The sequence below is a fragment of the Condylura cristata genome, unplaced genomic scaffold (assembly GCF_000260355.1).
Source record: "Condylura cristata isolate star-nosed mole 26May11 unplaced genomic scaffold, ConCri1.0 scaffold00012, whole genome shotgun sequence".
NCBI classification, from domain to species: domain Eukaryota; kingdom Metazoa; phylum Chordata; class Mammalia; order Eulipotyphla; family Talpidae; genus Condylura; species Condylura cristata.
Window position 1 is genome coordinate 49,059,434 of NW_004567113.1, and position 25,451 is coordinate 49,084,884.

The window sequence follows — 25,451 nt, forward strand, 5'->3', positions numbered from 1 at the left end:
ACTTGCTCTCTCTCTCTTCCTGATACTTGCGCTATCTCTCTCTCTCTCTCTCTCTCTCTTCCTGATACTTGCTCTCTCTCTCTTCCTGATACTTGTGCTATCTCTCTCTCTGTCTCTCTCTCTCTGTGTCTCTCTCTCTCTCTCTCTCTGTCTCTCTCTCTCTCTCTCTTCCTGATACTTGGTATGCACTAAGCTAAATGCTGTAAGGCCAGAGAAGATAGGCTCTTGTCCCCACAGAGCTTATAGTCAGAATATGGAAGGGTTTGTAGTAATGAATTTATTCAAAAGCATTTCACCCTTAAGACTATCAAATGCTTCTTGCAAATGCAGCTATAGTCTGTCTTACATTGTGTTCTGGCATATATAGGAATCACAGGAGCTATGTAAGTGCCCCTTGGGACACAGATGAAATCACTTTGATTCCTCAATAATCCCACCCACTTAGGCCTTCCATTCTGTGGCCTATAGTGTCCAAAAATTTCCGCTATTTCTAGCATCTCCAAGTATGACCTCCTCAAGTAGGCCCCAAGTCTAAGCTCACAAGGACCAGGTCAAAAGCTTAGCCTCTTCAGTAGTACCCACAGGATAATTACTCAGAGCATCTGTCATGCCAATTGACTTTCCAGGGTATTTTTATAGGAATCTATCATCCATGTTGCACACAAACTTCTACTCTCTTTCACTCCATGGAGTCTCTCTGTCCCCTTTCTGTTCCTCCCCACTCTTCTTGATTGGGCTGTCTCCCCATTGGCCTCTGGACTGCAGCCCTCTGCTAACCCCAGAGGGTTATGGAAGAAGCCTGGGTGGGCAAGAGAGAAGATCTCATAAAAATAGAAGCTTACTCCACACAGAAAGGAACTTTGAAAATTAGGCTAAAGGGTCATTAGCTGTGTCCATGCTGGGAGAGTCTACAGGCTGCAGAAAGCACAACCCTTCCTGTGAAGCAGCTGCACAGGCCACAGAAAACCAGGCTGGGGAAGGAGAGGAAGCGAAAATCCAAGTCTTTGCAGAAAATAAATGCAAAGGGAAAGCTAATCACAGAAGGGAGCTACAAGTGCATTCCTGCCATCATCTCAACGGCTTTGCTCTAATTCAGCGATCTTGTAATAAGCAACCTTTTTTTCTCTGTAACTTTGGATTGTTTCATCAGGTACAAAATGGTTGTTGAATATAAAAGAACTTAAGCCAGCCTCTCAGCATCCCCGTGTTCCTGGTACATTATTACTGTAGGTCTCTCCATTTGGGGGCCAACTGCCTTTCATCCCATTTGTGGCAAATTGGAACCCTGATTACCACCATCATTAACCTTGGAGGCAGCATCTCTGCAGCGTGTCTCTACAAGTGGCACTTCACAAAAATTGTCCAGCTCCTGCCTGTGCTCGGGGCTTGCTTTTATTTTCTTCCTCCCTGTCCTCTTTTCATTCTTTCCTGCCATAACCCCACTTTTCCCAACCTCTTCTCAGTTTCCTTTCCCAACGCTCTGATTGATCCTTCACTCTCTATTCCTCCTTTCTCACCTTCCTTTGTTCTACCCCCTTTGTCTCTTCTCTCATCCATCTTGTCTCCTTTCCACCTTTTCCCCTGCCTCCCTCTTTATTACTTCCTCTCCCGTTCTCTCTTCCTCCTCTGGCTGTGTGAGATAAATCCCCATCAGACCTGAGTGTGCGCAGAGTGGCCTTTTCATTTTGTTTTTAGTTCCCACTGATTAATTGTGCAATCCAAATGGCTGTGCCCAGACATGTAGCAAGAGAAACAGGACAACAAGACACAGCTCTCAGGGTTCATGGGGCCGTCAACCAACTGAGCATCCAAGAAAGCAAACCAGCTACCAACCAGGCAAGACAACCAGTTCCCTGAATAGCAGTTAGCTCAATCCTTGAAGACCCAAAAGTCATTTTGCAGGAACCAGTTGGTATATTCATTGTTAAGAAAACATTTAAAACTCTCGTTAATCTGATTAAAAGTTTCAACTACTCACCTACACCTTGAAACAGTTGGACTTCCATGAAATTGATTCAACTTAGTTAATGCACCCCTGCAACTAAACATGACCAGAGCCCCCCCCACCCAGTCATTCTGGGGACCAGTCTCCTTTGCTAATGCCTTGTTAGTTCCATGGGATGGGAGAAGGGGAGATGCTGAGTAAGAATTTCTCAGCCACTCCCCCATCATCTCTACTGAGTCACCTCCTTATTTTTATTTCTCTTACCCCACACTGAATTGAGTCTCCAAAAGTAGGCAGCAGGTGGAAGTGGAGAATGTATAGTGGAGAATGTCTAGTGTTTCTCAACCTTGTGGGGTGCTGGGATCACCTGCTAACATATATGCATCTGGGTCACAGCCTGGAACATTATGATTTAATAGGTATCAAATTGGGGTGAAAAGCCCATAAGCGCTCAGGTGATGTTGATATGGCTGGTCTGGGGTGACTCTTTGACAACCTCTGGTCTAGTGCAGACATTGGCTGCTTTGATGCCAACACACTGGGTTTCATAGCTCAGATGACTAGGCACCTGCCTCTGGATAAGTCCTCGGTGTACCTGTGACTCTAGTCTGGGGTAATGAAGCCCACAGCACACAGGTTTGTTTTAACCCCCCCCCCACCATCAGTTATGCCTCCTTGACCCTACCCCTCTGCCATGCCTCTTAAACCCAGACCCCTCAGGATGCTTATTAACATCCAACAGCGTTTTTAAATGTTATACACTATCAAATTCTTTGCTACATACATGCCCAGTAGCTGTTACTGTCGTTCTGACTTACTCTGTCATACAAATTCCCTCAACTCCTCCCATTGTTGTTGAATGTGGCTGCACTCATTCCTTTTCCTGGGCATATAATGTTCCACAGTGTGGATATACCACAACTTCGTGATCCAATCTTCAGTTTATGGGCATTTAGGCTGCTTCTATGTCTGAGCTGTTACAAATAATGCTGTTAGAATACTGCTGAGCATATCAGGACTTTTTTGCAGACGGCTTCATATTCTGGGGATTTATGCCCAAGAGTGAACTTTCTGGGCCTTACACTATTTCCATAATTTGTTTTGTAAGGTAAATCTAAATTGTTTGTTGATTCACATTCCCACCAACAGTGTAACAGAGTTCCTTTTTCACTGTGACCTCTCCAATACTTGTTGGGGGTCTTTTTAATATGGTCCCATTTTCATGGGTGTGAGGTCGTTTCTCTCTGTAGTTTTAATCTTCATCCCTGTTACTAGAAGTGACAAGGAACATTTTCCATGTCTTTTGGGCCTTCTAGCTAACCTTTTTGGTTAATTTGCTGTTCATAGTGCCTGCCCCTTTTATTAACTGAGTTATTTGATTTTTATTGAGCTGTATTTTTTTTTACTATATCTTGGATATTAATCTCTTATCACTTATATATTGTGTGGATATTTTCTCCCATTCAGTAGGTGTCTATTTAATAATCTTGTATTGTCTTTCCCTGTATCGAAACTTTTTAACTTGAATTATAATAGGATGTTTGCATTTTTAAAAACAAAGAGAAAGGCCATAAAGTTCAATAGGAAGAAGATTTTAGAGTATGATTCCCAAAGAGTCATGCTCAGTTTTGTATTCCAACAAATGGAGCATCTCAGTTGGCTAACATGGCTCCCATTCACTGTTCTAGATATTGAGCTACATAACTATGGATTAGGAAGGATGCAGGGATGATACAAGGTAGTGTCTGCACACTGGCAGCCTCAGCTAACAAGTACAATCCTATGAGAAAGTCAGAAACAACAAATCATTGGGTACCATGCTTGGCGGTTCTGAGATGTAGTTCTTCTAAAGAAATTTGGGCATCAGTATTTGTAAAGTTCTCCACGTACATGTACTACAAGAATCATTGGAGGTGAGAGCAAATGAACGAGGCCCAAGATCTCAAGGGTAAGATGTCGTTATCACAACTGACCTAATTGTGATCAACCCTGGAATGACAGAAACTGTTATCTATCCATAGGATAGTTGTATTATCTATATAGGAAGCTTATGACACCATTGGTGGGTGGCAGGAGTGGAGGGAGTGGGCAGTAAAGAATCTGGGGTGATGCTCAAATCCCTCTTTTTAAAGTTTGGAATGTTTTAACAGACTTTCCACTTTAACAGACCAACCACTCAGATGGGAGGTCACTCAAGTATCTATCTGTCTGTCTGTCTGTCTATACGATTCACAAACTGATCTTGTTATTATATTTCAAAGTCAAAGATAACCAGTTCAGTTCTAGATGATCATGAGTAGTCTGCTGGGCATTAAGTTTTGATATGGCTATGGCTCTTTGGCATTTTTCTCTCTTTATAATTTACAGCATTTTTTTTCCCATTTTGAAGACACAGGTTGAGAGATAGTTGCAGTAGCTGGAACTATATGTTTGGGCCCTTTCTTGTCCCAAGACTTCCCCTGCTTCCTTTTTCATTAGTTTGAATAATGTTAGATCAAAGTATCCAGTCAATTCAAATCCCTCTCTAAGGAGTCATTTGAAAACTTGTTCATATCTTTTGTACTAAAATGCAAATTGTTTATATCTTTTTTACCTCAAAATCAAAACTGTTTTTGCTAGTTTTCTAATGCATGTAACAAATTACCATGGATTAAATGACTTAAAAAAAGCACCCATGAGAGTCAGGAATCCAGAAATGCCTTGGCTGGGTCCTCTCACAGGTTACAATGAAGGTGTTGGTTGGCTATCTTTTGGCAGGATTGGAGTGCTTGCCGGGGCTTGCCCAGCTGCTCGCCGATTCCATGTCTGGGAGGTTGTGTTTCTGAGATGTCTACTCTATTGCTGACTGCACGCCTGGAGTTACTCACCTCCTCCAGGCTGCCTGTGGTCCCGGCCAATGGTCTGTCACAGCTCTCGCATAACATGGCAGCTCACTTCTTCAGAGCTCTCAAGGGAAAGTCTCTAATCTGCTAAAATAGAGATTTATACTAATGCAACATGATCAGGGACTTTACATTCATCCCATTGCTTCATCCCAGTGGCCATGGAAAGATTAAAGATTGTGACTTGGGGGGCGAGCCATAAGTTGTCCATCAGAGTGTGTCTGCAAGGAAAGAGCATTCTGGGTTGTGACCAGCTGAATTTGGTCTGAAGTCTCACTGCAGGCAAAGTTAACACCACCCTCAGAGTTATACCTGCAATCTATACAGCTCCTGTGCAGGTTTTATCAATAGTGGTAGCAAACTTTACCCTCAATTTCTGCAAGAGATTTGATATCATAACCAAATGAACCAGCAGGAGATGGGAGTTTTCAATGATCCTTTTCCATCCCATTCCAAGCATTAGAGAATTTCTGCTAAGACCTTTAAAAATAGATGAAGAGAACTCAGGATGAAATTATAGGGATCTAAATTTCTGATAAAGTGCTTTCACATAAAAAGCCCTAAATCTTATTTATGGGGAGGCCGAGGGGAGTGGAGCACATGCATGGGAGAGGATAGGGTCTGGTGGCGAGGAGGGAGAAGCTGGACAAAGTGATTCTCTTTTGTCATGAGCCTTCCGAGTTATTCTTGGACCGTTTGTAGAATTGATTGTGTGATCTTCAGTAAATCATTTTCATGCCTGGCCACTTCTGTCTCCCTTTCAGCAAGTTAGGGGTTGAGATCTTTTCCAGTCAAGAAGGGGGCTGAGTAATAACTGGTTTCGTCCTGTTCTTGAAAGACTCAGATAAAAGATCTTCCTTAAATGCAAAGTATTATTCACATACTTTAGAATCAAGGTGTAAGAACAGAGTCAGAGAGGTATTTCGTATGCCCTAGCAGTTTTCTGTCAGACTTCAAGAAATAGGGCTCTGGGAAGATTGTCTACGGGTCTAAGCAGATAAACATGGCTGCCTTTCTGACTGGCCTGTCTAAGTGCTTTCCTGGAGTCAAGCTTTTCAACTGCCATTTCCTAACTCAGGCAGGTAGTTTATCCTTTGTTGAGATCAAATTCTCCTTTGATGGTTGGGGAGAGCAGTTCCCATGATGAGAAAGGATTTGTACTATCCCTTTCATTTCAATTGTGGCCAATAGACATAAAAGCCATTCAGTACTTTTCTCTCACTCATCAAGTACAAAAGTAACTGAAATTCATAATGAAGACCCTATGATGTCATTTTGAAGTATCTCATCTGAAACATGAGTAATAGTAAATATACTATGTGGCATTTGGATGTGTGTTTTTTTTTTTAATTTATCAAGTTTCGTGTTCAACGTTTGAAACCATACATTTGGCGTCACCTGAAACATGTAAGTCATATTCATAATCAACGCCCCACTTGGTTGGTGGTGACCTAGCTTAAATTTCCTCTTTATTCACATAGATGTATTATTTTTAAAGACTTATTTATTTATGCATACAGAACTGGGGTACAGGCCAGAGGTGCAGGGGCGGTGAGAGAATTCACCAGAGAGAGAGCGGGGAGCAGAACAGGCTGACTGACGAAGTACACTGCTGAGGGGAGCAGCAGGTGGGTTAGGAGAGGTCTGCCGCACCATGTGGGTCACCTCTGGGGTAGGCAGGGATCGAATTCATGCTGATGTGGTTTTAGCTTCTTAGTGCTGTGCTTTAACCTGCTGTGCCACCAGGGAGGGCCCACACATAGATATATTTTATGTATGGGCGTGGCTAAAGGGTATTCTTTTGACACAAGTGGATTGATAATCCACATAATCTACAAATTGAGTCTATTTACTCAACAATGTGAATTGTGAATGTTTAACTTTATTAGACCCACATTAGTTAAGTGTTCCCTGTGTTTTCAATGCTTTGAGTCTGACCAGGCCCATGACCTAGTGGGGTGTGATACAACTCTGTCTCTTCTCTGTTTTCCTGGGGGTTCCTGTAGGGGAACCAGAACTTTCCACACTGCCCTTCTACTTCACTCTTGTTCCAAAGAGACTTTCCTTTTATGGATAGACTGACAGCTCAAGGGCCAACCTCGCATGCAAACCTTCTGAAGTGCAGCAGTATTAATCCAGTTGGTCCTCTTCTCCACAAATGTACCCAAAGTGTGAAGCAAAAATGACACTGTGACTAGATACCAGCTCTGGTTACCTTTGGACAAAACATTTGATCTCTCTAGGCTTACTTATCTCATCTTCAAAACTGAAGAATTAGCTTCTCAGAGAGTTTTACAAAGAGAATGAGTGTGAAACACCAAATGCAGAACCTGTCTGCTCCTAACCCTCAAAATCTAGAATCTTGTTATTCCTTTATCATTATCCTCACTGGCAGCTCTGTGGTGCTGTCCCTCTGATTGAGTTGGGTCAGCCTAGAAGCACTTTCTTAAAATGTCTTTGCTCCACATCTTCACTGGAGGACAATTTGGAGGCCATGTACTGTATTTACGTTTGCTATAACTCTACTCTTTGCTTTTCCTGTTCCTTCTGTCCTCTACTTTGCCATACTTTCTCACAGCGACTTCCCCACCGGCATTTGTGGAAATCAAAGGCAATAATATAACTTGCGATGTTTTAAATATACAGCACAACCTTGAGATGTCTTTTCCCCAGAACAGCTTATATAAAAGTACCTCTTACATAAAGCAAAAATTCACTAGAAACATTTTGAAAATCTTCAAGATTTTTCTTATCTATGTATCTACATTAATTCAGATCAAATTTTACATTTCTCTCATGCCAAGGCTGGCTGGCCCAGGCTGATGGGGGCATTTCTGCTCCATCAAACATTTGGAGATCCAGGGTCCTTCCAACTCAGTGCCCTGCTATTCCTGGATTAGACTACTGTCTGCATCTCTGTTGTGTGAATTAGGTTCTTTTCCTGATCACGTTCAAGATTAAGAGTCAGGGGCAAGTGACTTGCCTTAACTTCAAAACAGCACAAAAGTCACATAGCTCACATTCACTAGTATGCCATCCATTCATCAGTTACATGAACCAGCCAACTCAAGAGAAAGCTAGGTAGGGTGGCTTCTACATTTAGGCACACAGAAGGAGAAACTACATTTGGGGAACAACTAATTCTTTGCAGAAGTCACCAGAACCACCTTCTACTAAATTGCCCAAAGAAAATATCCCATGTTAGCTCAGCTAATACTCCAAAGGCAAATTTTTGTCATCTGAGAACAATGTGTCAACTGATACTTCAACCATATATCATTTGAAGGTTCAAGATTTAAAAATAAGTAAGTCCCTGTCTTTTCAATGTTTCCTACTCCCCTTAGCGCTGTACAGCATACTTGAATACATAACAAGTTCAAGAGAGCCTCAGCCAAGGATGTGTGCTAGTATAGATTGTTCTTAGAGCCTGTTCTTCACGGCACAGACCCCAAGGACAGGGAGGTGGGGAGGCTGCTGTGTGGATCAACTTCAACATCACTACTCAGCCTCGTTCTTTCTGGAAGGACTAATTGATTCACAAAAATGTACCACTAGGAGACCAATAAGTCATTTTTCAAATTCTATACATGGTTTCCTTAAAGAACCCTCTGTGCTACTTGGATGCTTTGAGGCCAAAACTAAAAACAAAGCCAGAGCACCATTCATTACTGCGAGCTGTTGGCAAGGATACTACCCCATAGAATCAGATCATTTTCTGTTTTTTTTTCCAATTCCTATTTCAATGTGTTCATTAATATAAGCCTAACTAGCAATTATTCCAGTGATTCTGGCCGACGTTCAAATCTTCATTGAAATAAAATAAGTTGGCAAGATTTTGGAAGTTTTTTCAATACTACATTTGAGTAGAGGTATTAAACTATAAATCCTCTTAAATCTGAGTGGATTAATTTAACTTGGGAGACATAAAAAAAGGTGTCAAAGGAAAACGCGATGGAATCAGTAGTTTGTGTGTGCACATTCTAAAGCGTTATATTTAAGGAGATTGAATCAGAACTTCTCATTTCAAGCTCCTCCTCACCGATCTTCAGGGAATGCAAATGAGAATCTCAATTAGATGCTATCTCAACACTATGAGAATGGCCCATATCAAAAACATCAGAAACAACAAGTATTATTGTGGGTGTGGGGGTGGGGGAAATGAACCCTCCTACACTGTTGGTGGTAATGTAGACTGGACCAGCCCCTGTGAAAAACAGAAAGAAAATGTCTCAAAATATTACAAATAGCTCTACCATGTGATCAGCAATTCCACTCCTAGTTATCTACCCAAATAATTCAAAAGCACTAATTTCAAAGGTACTTCGACACTTCTGTATTCATTACAGCATTATTTATAAATGCCAAGTTTGAAACAAGTGCCCAAGGGCAAAATGATTAAGTTAAGAAGATATGGAATACTTATACAATGGAATACTACTCAGCTATAAAAAAGATGAGTGCTTGCCATTTAAGACAACATGGATGAAACCAGAGGCAATAGTGCGAAGTGAAATAACTACAAAGGAAAAGACAAATATCATGTGATTTTTAATATAAAGAAACAAAACAAATAGCCAGTCAACAAGTAAACAAAATGCAAACCCTAGAAATCTGACTATAAAACTGAGGCTACCAGAAAGGGAGGGAGAGGTAGAAAAGGCAGAGAAGAACAAGGGGAGATGGCAGAGACTTGTGGTGGATGTGATGTGGTAGCATACACACTGAAAGTTGAGACTGTATTTCTGAATCATATAGAGTGTTGTAAATTAACGTTAACTTAATTTTTAAAAATATATCATTAAAAGAAGAAGAAGCTAAGGGGAAAAAATTATGAAGGAGACTCCCCAAAAGTAGCACAACTAGGGAGTGACAAGCCTGGGACTTGAACAAAGTTACTCTGGCTCCAGAGTCTGCTCTTAACCATTGAGGATGACTGGAGAGATAATTGAGGAGACTCCAATCTTTGGACTGAGGGGAATTCTGGGATTTAGAAGATTAACCAAGGAGGAAGAGATAGCAAAAGACATTGCAAAGGTACAGAAATATGGGAGGAAATATGGCATCGTGTAAGTCCATAGAGAGTAGTCATGCAGAAAACAGTTAATGTGTAGAGTGAAATTAAACAGGCAAGCAAGGACAAAGAGTTGTCTGTGTATCCGTTGGGGCTCTTTGGTGATAAGCAACAGCAACCTAGCCAGGCTAACAAGAAAAGTAGGATCTAGGGGATCTAGGGGAGTTCACAGAAACAATTACAATCAGGCGCATCCAGACTTTGTAAAAGAGAAGCTCCTGAGAGTTCCGGGTGAGCCTTTAGGAGTAGACTATCCACACCTGCCTTCTCCACCCCACATTCTCTGTGCTGCAGTAACGGTGGGCCCCTTCCAGTTTCCTAAATCCAGTTCTCTTCAGAGAAATAACTAAATCCTGACACCTGCAGGAGAAAATCTGGATGCAAGAGCTGTGTGCTGGCTGGAGAGCCAGGAGCAGAGTGCAGCCACCTTTGATCTGCTTTCTGTCCTGCCCAGCACATGTCATCCCGGAGTTCACTACAGTCTGGTCAGAAGGCACAATTTCAAAAAACATATATCATTGAAAAAAATCAATTTGGAAAAATTTTCTTGTGCTTTCTGCCCTCTGGTTCCCCTGGACACATGCTCCCTATTATGAGGTATCATTTCCCTTCTCATCCTTCTCATATCATCTTTTCCTTTTCAATAAAAAGTCCTCCTTTGTTTTATTGAAGTTATTTTAATTTTACATCTTTTTCATTGAACTGAAATATACAAACTTCACATGTGCATCCCTGAGAGCCAGCACGTGTAGGTACTATACTGTTTGCTGCTCAGTGTCCAGTATCATCAAAAATTACCTCCCATGATTACATGGGAGCCCCATCCCTAACTATATTGTCACAGCCCCCATTTGTTCCTTCCTTCTAGTTCCCACCTCTGTAGTGATGGGCATTTTGGTTCAATCCCTGAAAAGTGAGAAACTGGTGAGAGCAGCAGTGATGTTTGCCTCACCACATGTGTTCCACTGCCAGTATTTTCTTGGCATCTAGCAGGGAGACAATGGATCCTAGTTGCTGGAGTAAGAGAACATGCTCAGGAACCTCCAACAGCATCTTCCTCAACCTTCAGCAGGCTGGGACTCTGGCCAGAGCCCCAGGAACTAGCCCTCAGCCTGAGGAACTCCCTCTTGCTTAATTCTTCCCTTTAAAGCCTACTGTGAATGGCACATATTTAAAAACAAGCAATAATAAATGTTGGTGAGGGTGTGGAGTAAAAGGAACTGTCCTACACTGCTGGTGGGAATGTAAACTGGTCCAACCACTATGGAAAGCTATATGGATGTTTCTCAAACTGCTAAAAATGGTGCTTCCATATGATCTGGCAATTCCACTCCTAGGACACAAAAACAATAATCTAAAGGTCACCTACACCCTTATGTTTACTGCTGCCTTATTTATAATAAGGAAGATGTGGAATCAACCCAAATGCCCAAAAATAGATAACAGGAACAAGAAGATGTGGTATACATACACAATGGAATATTACTCAGCAGTCAAAAAGATATACTCATTTCATTCACCGCAACATGAATGGAACTGGAAAAGATCATGCTTAGTGAAATAAGCCAGAAAGATAAAACTACCAGAGAGCAGGAGTATAAGGTTATCGGGGTGGGGGGGGAGATAGATAGATAGATAGATAGATAGGGTATTACAGCTGAGATGAAACAATGTACAAAATGAAGAATAATGTAAGAAATATATTTATACAATAAAATTAAAAAAAAAAAAACTTCCCTGCTATGAGGCCCTCCCTAGTGGTGCAGTGGGTTAAATCGTGCAGCAAGAGGGGAGCTGGCAGCAGCCACTTGAGTAGGGTGACTCTAATGGCTTCCTGGCCTCCCCCGCTTCTCCCCTCAGCAATGTGTGTCAGTCAGTTTGCCTGTTCTGCTCCCCACTCTGTCGCTGGTGGGTCTTCGCACCACCCCTTCACCTGTAACCTGTACCCCAGGTCTGGATGCATAAATAAATAAATGAATCTTTAAAAAGGAATGGAAGGAGGAAGGGAAGGAGGGAGGGAGGAAAGGAGGAAGAAAGGAAGGGAGGAAGGAAGGAAGGAAAGAAAGAAACTGACAGCTCTATCAGGATATATCTGGTCTCCATCTTGTTTCTTTATCCTTGGCTCCAACGGTCCAGGTGAACTCTCTGTGGTAATCTGGACCCTGTACCTCCTCCCAGGTTATCTTCCAGGTTTTCTTGGGCCCTAAGACCTGCACTTTGCCTGGGACTGGCCCCCACTCCTGCACCAAACTCCTAGTTAGGGCTACATCTCTGGTTTATGTGCCTGCAATAAAGTTTGAGACAAACAGATATTAAGTCTGAAGCAACAACTTGTCTGCCTTCAAATGCTTTGCAAGCCACTTATAAAATAAACACTGCTAATAGAATTACTGAAGTAAAAATGAGCCCAGACTCTAAAATCTGTCTGCAAAGCCCTGAGATGTTTTCAAAACACTATTTGAAGCATGTTCGCTTCATTGTGAGTGGGATAAGGGACTAGTGACTTCAAGAAAAGCATTCATATTAAGCCCACCGGACCAAGTAATTACTACACATGCATACATATGTGTGTGTGTGTGTGTGTGTGTATAATGGTCACTTTATGCCACATTAAAGAAGTATCTAGAAATATATGAGAGTTAACATATGATGGAAGACTTAGGAGAGCAAAGGCAAGCCTGAACTCTAGCAGGGGCAAATGTGACCCATAACGATGTGAGAATCCCCACTGAAATATCATGAAGGAAAAAGAGAGAAGCAGCCACCAAGGGAAATATGTTATTAATATGTTAAAATAGCTTGTACAAAGTGCTTTCCCAAACATTAGGTCAGGTCGTTTCAAAGTCACTCAGGAGAAAGAGTAGCTTGTCAGGGAAGAGAATATTGGAACAAGGCATTTGTAAGACTAAACCAGAATCACAAACTTTGTGGTAGCAGAATAAGGACTCCTCGTATAGACTTTTTGTCCAATTCCATTTTGTCTTAGCAACCTCTACTTACCACACGGAAAGCGTCCAACCATGTAATCTACAAATAATGAAATGCCTTTATAACCTGTGAGGGATTTCCAAGGAGCATTTCATTAAAGTAGATAAATTTGCTTAATAGATAAACTCATTGTCCACTTGAAGCCACTCACTTCTTTCTCTAGTTTAATGATCGTGGGTTAAGAAAGAGAAATGTTGGGATAAAACAGAAATATCACCTATCCAATCCTTCTGGTGATGGACCTTGTTTCCTGAATGTAAATGGGCCAACCCAAAAAGAAGCAAAAACACTTACTTCTGGTGTGATTTTTAAAGCTAGAGTAGGTGGGCAAATATACAACCTAGTATCTAGTTTCATTTTTAATACATCACTTATTGATCTTCAAAGATTCTGTAGAAAATGCTGAAAGGAACCATATAATATGTCTGACAAAACATAAACTATATAGTCTACAACTTTAAGGAAAGAAAAAAGATCGATGTTCGGAAGATGTCAGCCAGGAGAATTGCCTGTTATCGGGCATCACAGACCATAGCCATGTATCAACAGTGTCTTGCATTGCTTTTGCAAAAAAGGACATTGACAATTTCTCCAAATTTCTTTTCTAGATTTTCCCAGTGTAGTCCTTGGTTTTATTCCATAGTAGGCAATGATTTAGTGATTTGCTCAATCTAGTTTTCTAAATCATCATGCCCCTTCCTGTCTTGTTGAGATGATGAAAAATATTTGTTGAAATATCTGGACAAAAGTAAAAAAAAAAAAATCTGAACAGTCAATGCTTACAACCAAGAAAATAGTTAGCAAGTTAGAAAAAAATGAGATAGTGACTTACGTTATTAATTAAAATGCAGCCACTTGTCCACTTGTGTATGAAGACACGGATGAACAGATACAGAAAAACTAAGGACAGGTAAAGCCTGGCCGTGAGAGGTGGACAGTTCAAATCCAAATTGTATCTCCCAACTAGAAATGTGGTCCAATCCAGTGCTGTTCAAAAAAATAAATAAATATTTAAAAACTAAACCTCATTTGCAATAAACAAATTCCTGGAAAGAGTATGATTAGTCCTCTGTTTTCTCACTACAGTTTATGGTCCGTGGTTATTTTAGGCCACTGAGTCCCCATGTATCACCTTGGGGTCAGGATAGTGTTTTATCTAGCTTGGGATCTCTAGGGTACTAATTACCACAAGTAAGTATGTTTCATTCATGCCTCAAGACAAATACCTATGGCCACAGGTGAATGTTTAGGGCTGGGGGTGAGAACTCATAGTACTGTAAAACACAATTCACGTGGCAGCAAAGTGGAAAGGTAATGACAAAGAAGACTGGCTCTCAGAGCAGGCGGGGCCCCGGCCAGAGAGCTGCTGGAATCTCTTCATGTGCCAATTTGCAAGCAAGAGTCTCAGGTGGCTGTCACCAAACCTTGGGGACATGGAAAATTGCCCCTATTTGCAGAGGCACGGATGATCAAGCCCGGCCTGATCCTTGCCTTTGCGTATCTGTCCATCAGTGTCTTCTCAACTAAGTGGTTGTATTTTAATTGATAACTTAAGTCACTGTCACAGTTGCCTACCTCTCCATGAGTCAGGTCATTACGACCTCAATGCCTACAGCATCTCAATCAGGATCATTACAATATCTACATGCGACAGGTGGGCAATAATGTTTTCCTTGGAACTAATAGTAGATTACATTTTAATGCATCATACATAGCTGAGCAATTTACTGCTTGTCAGCAATAGAATCAAAACAGCATGTAATATGCATGATGAAGTGAATGCTAATAATGCCTTCTTGGATTCTTCTGGAACTCAACATAAAACCCCATGTTAGTTCTTTAATGGAAGGCAAGCCTATTTCTGAATATACTTTGTGTTATCACTAATAAGTGCTACTGATTTATTGGATAGATTACATTTATTGAACACAGAATAGAATCACACAATTAATTACCACTTTTTCCAAATTAATTAGCATTTTATGTGACTAGAATATTCTTGAGCTGATCAGAATACACCTTGCTTGCACATGATAAGCCTGATGTAGACATCATCGGATCTGCAGCAACACCTGACCCTGCTCTCTCTGGCTGTGGGGCTTGAGGGAGAGGGTGTAGTTCAGTCCAAAGTTGGAGAATTGAGAACCCCCGATCCTGGATTTCATTTCCAGTTCTGACTAATCAGTGCCAACTTCGACTTCCTCACTTCCTTACTTGTAAATGGGCACAATACTATCTGACTTTTGTCAGTTCATTTAGAAATGAGTTGGCATTCTGAAAGACTGAAGGGAAGGGAAGACCAGGAACCCTCTTTTATTTGGGGATTTAGAATGTCTGCAGGTTCCCGAGGACAGCACATAGTTGCCTCTGTGAGTCTAGAGTTCAAGAGGACAGGACCAGCTTGAACATATATATTGGAGACAGGGCGGGCTTCCCCTGGAAACCAGCACCAGGCATGGCCAGATTTCCATTTTGGAACACTCACTCTGACAGAGCAGAGTGCGAGGAATGACATCAAAGCTAGTAGACTCTCTTGAAACCTACTGTGGGAGTTCAAGCTTGAGATTAGCAGAGGTGACAAACAGCAGCAGCAACTGTGGCTATCAAAAAAATGAATCAGAATGCAGTGCACTTGTAATGAAAGTTGAAGGTAATACAAATTACAATAAAAATACAGCAAACACCGCCATAGGGCCTCCCCCTGCCTTATTTTTGCAATCTACAGGCAGAGAGAGCAGAGATTAGTCTGTCTCTTAGAATTTGTGCTACTGGCCCATGAAGAAAGAATGAATTCCCACCTGACAGAAACTCAGAAAAGACAAATTTCACATTTTAAAGATGAAATCTCCCCCAACTATAGAATCCACACTCCATCCCTTCTTGATTTCTGCCTTCACTCTAGCCCTGCACCCCAAGTACGTCCTACCTCCCCTATTAAAAAGCTACAGGCAGTATCACGAGAGATAGAGGGAGGTTGCTGAACTTTTATATTTAGTGTCTGGGCTCATTTTCAGCAAATCGGGACACCATAAAAAATTCTGTCTTTCAGCACTCTTTATTTCTAAATGCCAATTATAAGTCTTGATAACTTCTGTCCTATTCATACATCACGGTAGGAGTGTGTTACATGTTTGTGTGTTAAAAATCAATAAACAGGGCCCTCCCTGGTGGCGCAGCGGGTGCACAGCACTAAGAAGCTAAAGCCACTTCAGCATGATTTCGATCCCCGCCTGCCCCGGAGGAGATCCACATGGCGCAGCAGACCTCTCCTGACCCGCCCGCTGCTCCCCTCAGCAGTGTACTTCGTCGATCTGCCTGTTCTGCTCCCCGCTCGGTCTCTGGTGAATCCTCTCACCCTCCACATCTCTGGCCTGTACCCCAGTTCTGTATGAATAAATAAATCTTTTTTAAAAAATCAATAAACAAGCTGCATAAGAAAAAAAAAGTAACACAGGTACTTAGGAGACAAAAAGAATAAGAGAAAGGATGAGTCAGCTTGGGGTGATGTGCTGAAGTTCTGATGATGACGCAAAGGAATGGGGAAACGACAGTTTCGGGTCTTGTCGATGTAGATGATGTAGATGTTTAAGACTGTGCATTTACTATTAGTCTAGTGACACTTCTTTTGTGCGCGTCACTGGTTTATGCCTTTTAACTGGTCAATAATGTTCCAATAGAACGCAAAGGGTCTTCTATGATTAGAATATATGTAGTGCATGTATATATATACTACATATAGTATATTAACGTATTAATATACATTAAAATGCTATGGAATGCACACCATTGTCACCTAAATTTTACAGAAACAGAAGCTCAAATACAGAGGTGAACAGGGTTACCTAAGAACACACAGGTGGAAAAATGGCAGAGCTGGAATTCCAACTTAAGCAGTCAGCCCAAATTACATGCTGGTAACCACTATACTATTTTCTGTATATATACTGGACTCTGGATATGCTCTAGATATGCTCTGTATATGTACTGTGCTCTGTATATGCTCTGTATATATAGTGTGCTCTGTATATCCCACAGCGTCTGCTTTCCATTGTCATTCTCCTGCTGAATGTCAAGACTACTTCAATATCTTCATTAACCTCTTTGTTTCAAGACATTACCCAGCCATCCACAACACTTTTGTCAAGTTTCACTTTCTGAGTTTCATAGCAAAGTGATTGATGCTAACTCTGCTGAATTCTTCGATGATCCTCTAGTTTCTTATTTAAGTAAAATTTAAGTTCCTTTGCATGATTTTCAGAGCCCTTCAAGACTTGGTCTTTTCCTGTTTTTCTGTTCTCATTTGCAGTCATTTTCTGCATGAAATTTTATGTTTTCATCCTCTTGGATTAGGAGCTTTTCCTTCCCCAAACTGTAATAAGTCCTCTTGTCAACTCTGTGATTTGATTCTTCACAGGCTTTCTATGTACTACCCCAAGTCTCTGATATCTGTGGGTTCTGCCCTCAAGCTCCCAGAGCATTCTTTGCCCTTATGTAAACTGATCTTTGTAGCATCAGTTTACATTGCAGGATGGTTTATTTGTGGACTCTCCACCTTACTGCAAGAGTGTGTGTTTTACCCCTTCATCTTTGAATCTTTGATTAGCAGAACAACTTCCTTGTTGCCACTGTAAATGAGATACTTAAAGTCCCTTCATGCCTACTTCCATCATTTGTAGGATTGAATGAGATTATAGAGAGCTGATGTAGAGTTGGAGGTGGAGATGAGCATGGTACCTAAAAGCAGAAAGTGCCTGAAGTGTGAGGCTGTCTTCTTCTTATTGTTCATGTAACACCGTAGTGTTTATGAAATTACAATGCAGAGTGTTCTTTAATTCTAATTTCTAACTTCATGCTGAATTCCTCTCCTACTTAACACACATTAGACTTGACTTTCCAACCATGGAGTCAAGTCTACTGGATTAGCGATGTGACTGGCAGTTAAGCTTGCAGAGTTCTTCCAGGTGAGAAGAGCGCTGACCCCTCCCTAGGGCAGGGCCAGTGGACTACTTCCCTAGTCTGCTCAGGACACTCTTGGAAAACAGCCATTAGCACCTGGGGAAGCTGCACTCTCCCTGGACAGCCACTCTGTGGACAGGATTTTGTTCTCCCAGCACTGTGCCTGTGAGGGATGGTGCTGGAGTGAAAGCTGAGCCAGAGCACTGAGGAGCCAGGCAAGCCGGCTGCTTCCTAAGGTTGCATTTCTTTTGATCACCTGGAGCAGGAGTCTCGTCGTATTTGTTCACTAAGGGCTGTTACCAGTATTTCATGGACATCAGCGCTGGGCTCATAGCAACGGAATCAATGCTGTCCCATCTCCACTAGCACCCCCGGCTGCTAGCAACACGATGTGATGGATTAGGTGACTGGCCCAGTCCAGATACACCTATCGAAACCTTAACTCCCAGAGTGATGCTATTGGGAAGCCGGGCTTTCAGAGCCAATTAGGTCACGAGACAGAAGCCCTTCCTCTGAGATCAGTGGGCTTGGAGGCAGAGACACAAGGTCACGCGTCCTCTCTGTGCGCTCTGCCATGGGAGGGCCAGGCAAGAAGAATGTTTGGACCTCCCTGCATATGAGATACACCCAGGTCTTCAAGCCCTTGGCCGATGGCAGCAGTTTGCTCTAATATACAGGCTATCACGTTGGGGGCCTCCTCTTTCAGTTCCACCCTTTGCTTAGCTATTTAATTGTAGGGACTTCCCTGGATTATGTGAACCTCAGGCTCCTCTCTTCGAACGCTGAGCAGGTCATGTCTCACCTATGGCCCTGTATCATTGGAACCACAGCAGGAAGCATCTGGTACATGGCTGGGCAAGCCCTAGAGGGTGTCCTGACCCCCAGTGCCCAGCTCCAGGAGTCAGTTATTTCTGTGAAGACCAACTCATCCTGATGTACTTGGGTTCAAGGAATGCTGTCCGTGTTTTGTTTTCCACCATTTAAACAATTCATTTGATGGACCAATAGGGAGTTCAGTTGTTCCTTCATCTGGTACTCTTTCACCTCCCCAATCACCGGATCAACTCAACCCTGAAGGACACCAGCGATGGGAAAAAAGAAAGCAGCTTTGCAAAGACAGTATCTGATCATAAAGCAAATCCGATACTTTGGTTTTAGATTTTAAAATCCACAATAATTGCATTATCATATGTATATGAAGATTATGTCACTTAGTAGATATTGAACACTGGCCAGGCAGATGCTTAGAGGTGCTGAAAAGCCATGTGAGCAAGATAGAAAAGTGTCAACTTGGGGCCTCCCTGGTGGTGCAAGGGGTTAAATCTCAGCACTATCAAGCTATCTGCAGCAGCCACTGCAGCATGAGTTTGACTCCCAGCCAGGGAGTGACCCACATGGCACAGCAGACCTCTCCTGCCTTGCCCCCTTTCCCCTCAGCAGTGTGTTTCAGTCAGTCTGCCTGTTCTGCTCCCCATTCTGCTCTGGTGAATCCTCTCACTCCCCACACCTGTGGCCTGTACCCCAGTTCTTGTACTGCATAAATAAGTAAATCTTAGAATAAAAGTGCCAACATGCTAAGCCGCGATGGGGCCATGAGAAAGGCAGAGTGGAGCCATGAGGATAAGGAAGCTCTCAGGCAGGGTTAAAGAAGTGGAAAGAGGCCCCAGGGAAGGTGATGACTGAGGTGGGACCTAGACCCCAGTGTGCTCCCTGGCCAGGGAGGGGCACTCACCCCAATTTGGGGAGATGTCGCCAGGCGTGGCCGATGGGGCCATGTGGGAAACAGCTGAAGAGGATATGGAGACTGGCATATTGGGGGGTTTCTGTTAAGGTTTAGGGATTTGTCTCACAGGCAGAATTTGAAACCTGCCTGGGAACCTGGCTTGAGGTAGAAGACTCTTCCATACAGGTCAGTGGCACCTGGGGAAAAGCTGACTCCATTTCTGAGGGACATAGGGAGTTGGGCCATATCCTGCAAACTCTCCATCCTCTCCCCAAGATTGCTGGATGCTAAATCCCTTTATTTTCTCAGCAGAACCATTCCCTGATCTATTGTAAGCTCATTTTTCAAATCACTAACACATACCTTCTCCCTAAGAATCTTCAGAAGGCCTTGTTAACCTGAACAAAGCAGGACTTTGTCTCTGGCAAGAATTATGTGGCCCACCCAATGTCTGAGGCCTCCACACCAGCACATCTTCAGTACCCAAAAGAACAGTCCACAGGACGTGAAAACTGACCCTTTCAGAACAGAAATTCACTTCAGAGCCTCAGTAGACAGATCTTTACCAACCTGTACAGAATCCCAACAGTTTATGCAACTTCTATAATTATTTTAGCTTTGCTGAAAACATTTGAGTAGAGAAAACTCCACTTCTTTTCAAAAGGAAAATCTTCCCTAACCTTGGGTGAGAAACTAATGAGCTTCTAAATCCTTAAGAAGGGAAAACTGCTAACGGGCCCAACTTTGAACATGTTGGGCCATCTCTTTCGGAAGCATTTCTCCAGCTCCCCGCACTAGACATCGTAATGATGCAGCCAGGCACTTGTCAGGGATGAGGGATATTAATTTAATATTCCCTGGAGCTAGAGAGGCCTTTCATCTTACCCTGCATCTGTTTCCCACAGAGGCTGTTTTATTGGGAAGTATCCTGGGGTGCCTTTCACCATTTCCCCGTCTTAAGCCTGGAGAAGTAGTTTCTACCTAAAGCATTCTTCCCACCTTCTAGAAAAGAAGCATTTGAAACCTCAAAAGGACAGCATCTTGAGAAAGCCTCTGCCTTCTATTCAGAGATTTCCATAAGTGTTCACTCAACAAAACTACCCGTACATGGCAGTTACATTTCCTAAAGGGCAAGGTGGAAACCTCTGGAAAGTTATTTCATGTCAACAAAGTCTCATGCACCCCAATGTTAGAAGAGAGAAAATAATGTCCACACACAGTGTTGTTACATTTTTAAAGAGCCTTGGTAAGTGTAGTCATCCAAATGTTCTTAATATTTATATGATTAACATGGACAGTAAATACTTGGACAATGCCACATACAGCATAGACATTTGAGGGTCAGCCTTCTGAGGAAAGAGCTGAGCTTTTCAAGATGACTGTACTCAAGACGGAAGTCAGGTTATTGTAGCAATGGGCTGGGGGGGGTTGACCCCTGACATAAAAATGGGCAGGATGTTGTCTGTGTGTTCACAGAAGCCTACTGTGAACCCCTTGGGACAAGTAGAGTCTAGAACTTGTTGTCATTTTACAACTTGTCATGTTGTGCTTTAGGTCACTAAGTTCAACTTTTTGACTTTAATAGGGTCTCCCATGAAATCTGAGTAATTATATGGTACATTATGGTCTTGAAGACAGACAATTCTTCCTCCCTGGTGCAGTGCTGGCCACATAAGTGTGTTCTCACCGGGCAACAGCCTCATCCTCAGCGAAGGCTGCACCATGGCCTGGTCAGCTTACTCTGTGAGCACCAGCCCGTCAGTGACTCCATCGACATATATGAAAACAGTAGCTTTCATGTTGTCCTCAGATTTCAAGGAATTGCTTATGCTAAATATTTGCAGGACTAGGTAGAAATTCCTAAATCAGTGCAAATTAGGCTCCTGAGGATTGGCCTGGGCTGGATTTTGAGCATGGATCAAGTGCTATCTTTTTTTTTTTTCCTTTTGGTTAAGGTAATCTTAACTGTATATGAAGTCAGAAGTGCTGCTAATAGCAGACTTCATAAGCAATTAAGTGTGAATATCCTCTTTTTTTTTAATTTCTAAGTATTTATTAAATCCATTTAGTATTTGTGTCATCACTTTTCTCTACAGGGATAGGGCAGGAAGGTCTCTAAGGTAGAGCTGAGAATTACACTAGCGTCAGTAGGTCAACAGGCTTATTAAAAACTTTCTCTATTAATTCACCTGAAGGATAGTCCAGACTCTTTCTTTGATCAATGTTGACCATCGCACCCTAGATAGTCTGCTTGGCTATTTTGGAAATGATCAAATTTTACCTCTCAGCAGAAATACCAAATTTGTATCATCCTTGTGGTTTACCTTTCCTCTGTAAATTGAAGGCAGGTTTTTGTCCTCCTGAGCATGTTGGCAGTAAGAATGGAGGTGACATGGCTGGTAGATGCCAGCCACAAGTGGCAAAGGTGTACGCCCCAACACTGTTCCTTATTCCACCCACGTCATACACCTCAGCCCTCTCTGTGGCTGCCCCGTCGCATCATCCCAACCTTCTGCTTTCCTGGAAGCACCAGATACCAAAGGATTTCACACACAGCTGCACTCAGTGAAAGCATGCCAAGGTTCTGGGTGAAATTCCACTTGAAAGTTTTATGAATTTCACAAAAGGCAATTCAAAAACACTTGCGCAAACACTTTTGTTATTGCAAATACTTATTTAAAAAAAAAAAAAACCCTGTTATTTCAATGGCAAAAGACAATCCTAATAGTCTTGCCCCTGGTTATCTCCCCACTCCCCCCGCCAAGCTCCAACCTTCCTCATTCATCTTGGTGACCGAGTGCAGTGGCTGAAATGTTACTGGGTTATGGCACAGTGTGGAGCCACGATGGAGATGACTGTTGCCATGGATACAGAGCTGGGGTCCCAGGCAAGGCGGCCAGAATTCCATATCCACCTGTAGTCCCTTTTCACTTCCATACCAATGTAGCTAATGGCACAGGAACATCCCTCCTGCCTCCCTCTCTCCCTTCCCTCTTGCAATGCCCCTTGCTCTTCTTCATCGACTCAAATAAACCCAAATAAACCAGGGCGCACAGCTTTTGATATTGCCTCTGACCTGAGGTGTCCGGGAAAAAGACTCAAAATGAAAACAGAAATCAAATCAGATCCATAAGTGGATGCCGGGGGGGACGATAAAATAAAGCACAAAGAGACTAGTCCAAGTAGCTCATTTTCTCCACAAAATGACTTTCAGCTTGAACAATGGCCTGCTCTTGCAGTCTTTGCTCTCCAGTGGCAAGCACAAAGGGGCAGATTGCTTCAAGGGATGAACTGTCCGTGCTGGGAGTTTGGGAGAAGCAGTCGGACCCAGTTGCCAGGGAGGGGACATGCGCTGAGGGCTGTGGTGGGTCGCAGGCAGCAGAGCGTGCACTTTGACCTCAGGGAGTCATGCCATGTTCGTTCAGGCTCCTGTCCGGAAGGAAGAAAGTGTTCCCCCTTGTCCACACCACAGGGACTCTGGGTAGCTCATTTCTGAGTGAGGCTGGGCTTTAACCTGCTGTGGAGTGGGGAGGGAAGAGCAAATATTGTCTATACCAGCTGACTTCTGAGATTAGCTGCAGCTGCAAGTCACCAAAGTAACCCAGGAGATAAAAAGTTTCTTGTTTTGGCTCGGGAAAGACTGAAATTCATCTGAAATTGCAAGAAAGTAAGCTTATGGCCCAAATATTCCTGGGAACAGAAAAGCAGGAAACCATCCTCTCGCTTCCAGAATAGCAGTGATGAAAAGCGACTGATGGTCGGGAATGGCAGAAAATAATCATCAAGGTCTTTGGGAATTTATGAATTCATGTCCATGTGTGTGGGGTGGGAGAGAGAGAGAGAACATAAGGAGGGTGGAGGGAGACAGAGGGGGGAAAGACAGCAAGAAGGAAGAGGAGAGGAGATGGAGAGGGAGAGAAACAGCAGTTGCTGCAACCTGAGGTACCCAGCTCTGCAGGGAAGTTCCAGAAGGCAGCCCCTTCAGGGTGAACCTTGCACATCCCTCAGAGCGGGAAGGGGCTTCACTGTATACAGCAACAATGCTTACTCTCCTTCGACTCCAAGGCTTCTCCATCACAGCCTTGGTGCCTCTAACCTTGCCACTCATGCAAGGCAGCTGTGTGTGGATTCTCCAGTCCCTGTACCAGCCTCCTTCACAAATCTCTTGGCTGCCACCTGACAGAGACTCAATCCCAGTGACTCACGGAATAGTGACAGTTATGTCACTGGTGAGTAAATGCCAGTCCGCTGGGTGGGGGGAGCTGGCTCCGTGAGGAGTGGACTCTGTCCCCTATTACCACTATGGGGAGTGAACTTCTTGAAGCAAAACAGCAACATTTATATTCATTGATTATCATTAGTGTGAAATCATCTGGCTTTGTGATGTATTAATGTTTCACTTGTTAGTTTGACGCGGTCTTGAGTGATAGAAGAACACTGCAGACACTAAAGAAGTATTTCTTGCTGAATTTAATGGCCACACCTCTTTTACAGGGTCCCCCAAGTCAGTTACTTAGGAAAAAATTGTATTTATATTTTGCATAAATATAAATATATAATTATCCTTTATATACTTGTGAATTATATTTATAAAGCTCTGAGCACAGATCTACTGCCATCACCGTACAACGTTTTCATTTACACGTGCTTTCATAAGGAAAATTAATATTTATACCATTCATAAAAATAAAGTAATTTGAAACACTCGGACAGGGATTGAAGAAAAATGTACAGCTGAAAAAACTTCTCATTCCATTTCGAATGAGAAAAGCTAGTTCTTAGAATATCTTCCCCCCAGTTCTTACTTTTATTTCAAGTCTTGTTTTTGCTCCCTTTGCACAAATGTTCCCTTGGGCACTTCTTTTCGCCATCTACACACACATCCATGTGCACTGTGACAATTGTGCTTGAATTTTTAAAACTGATGTTTAAATAATAAAAATAAAGCATGTCCATGGGAGTAAATGAAGATGGCAGGTGGTGAATCCCCCATCTGACCCCACTTCCCAATCACCCCTGCACCCCGAGGAACTCCCAGGAATATATTTTTGTATCTTCTTCCAAAATTCTTGAATTTTGTGCTATTTGGGAAATATTCTCTCTCCTTCCCAAAAAAGCAACTTTCATGGAATCTTGAGAATGATTTAAAAACATAGCAGTTGTTGAGGGGCAGACAAGCCTAGGAGGGAACCCAAGCCTGAAATCGCAGAGCTGTGAAAGAGGAGGAAGAGGAAATTGCTTCTGAAGGGCTCCCAGGGGTCCATCCCGCATGTGACACAAGATATATGGGGCTTTACCGCTTGCCAGAGCATGGGGAGCTTGGTCCTTAGGGGAGAAAGGAGATGTGCCCTTAGAGAAAGCTTCAGACAGGCAAGCACAGATCCCTGAGAATTTCACCGTTTTGATTTTATCCAGAAATCATGGGATGGTCAATAATGTTTTTTCAGTCAGAAATGGCCCAGGTGGGACTGCAAATGGAGACAGTAAACACGAGGGCCTGGAAGGCCAGTTAGAGCCTGGGGCAGGGTCGGCTGGGAAGCTGCGGTCACAGGTCACTGCCAGAGATTTTGATTCTGGGAATTTGAATCATGAGCAAAATCAGGGGTTGTAGATGCCACTGATTTAGGGAAAACACTGTGATAAATTTGGGCTAGCACAAAGGGAGTAAAAATGTTTCAAATAAAGGGAGGTTTTAGGGTTCTGTAGATTGAATCAGAGGAGATGGATGGAGGGAAAAGGCTCAAGAATCAGTCCCAGATTCTGACTAATATGCAGTCACTGAACAGGGGAGGGGAGAAAGAATTTTACCCAAAAACCAGATGATGTCTCCTTTGGTGAAGAGTTAGATAATATGTGATTGTGGTGCACCAAGAGGGATGGAAAACT

The 25,451-nt window shown here is 42.7% G+C and overlaps 1 protein-coding gene across 5 annotated transcripts in view; it reads left to right on the forward strand.

The window, feature by feature from the left end:
* Window positions 1-25,451, forward strand: part of KCNIP4 (Kv channel interacting protein 4) — an 845,713-nt gene that overhangs the window by 775,434 nt on the left and 44,828 nt on the right. The gene's annotated exons all lie outside the window — the stretch shown is intronic.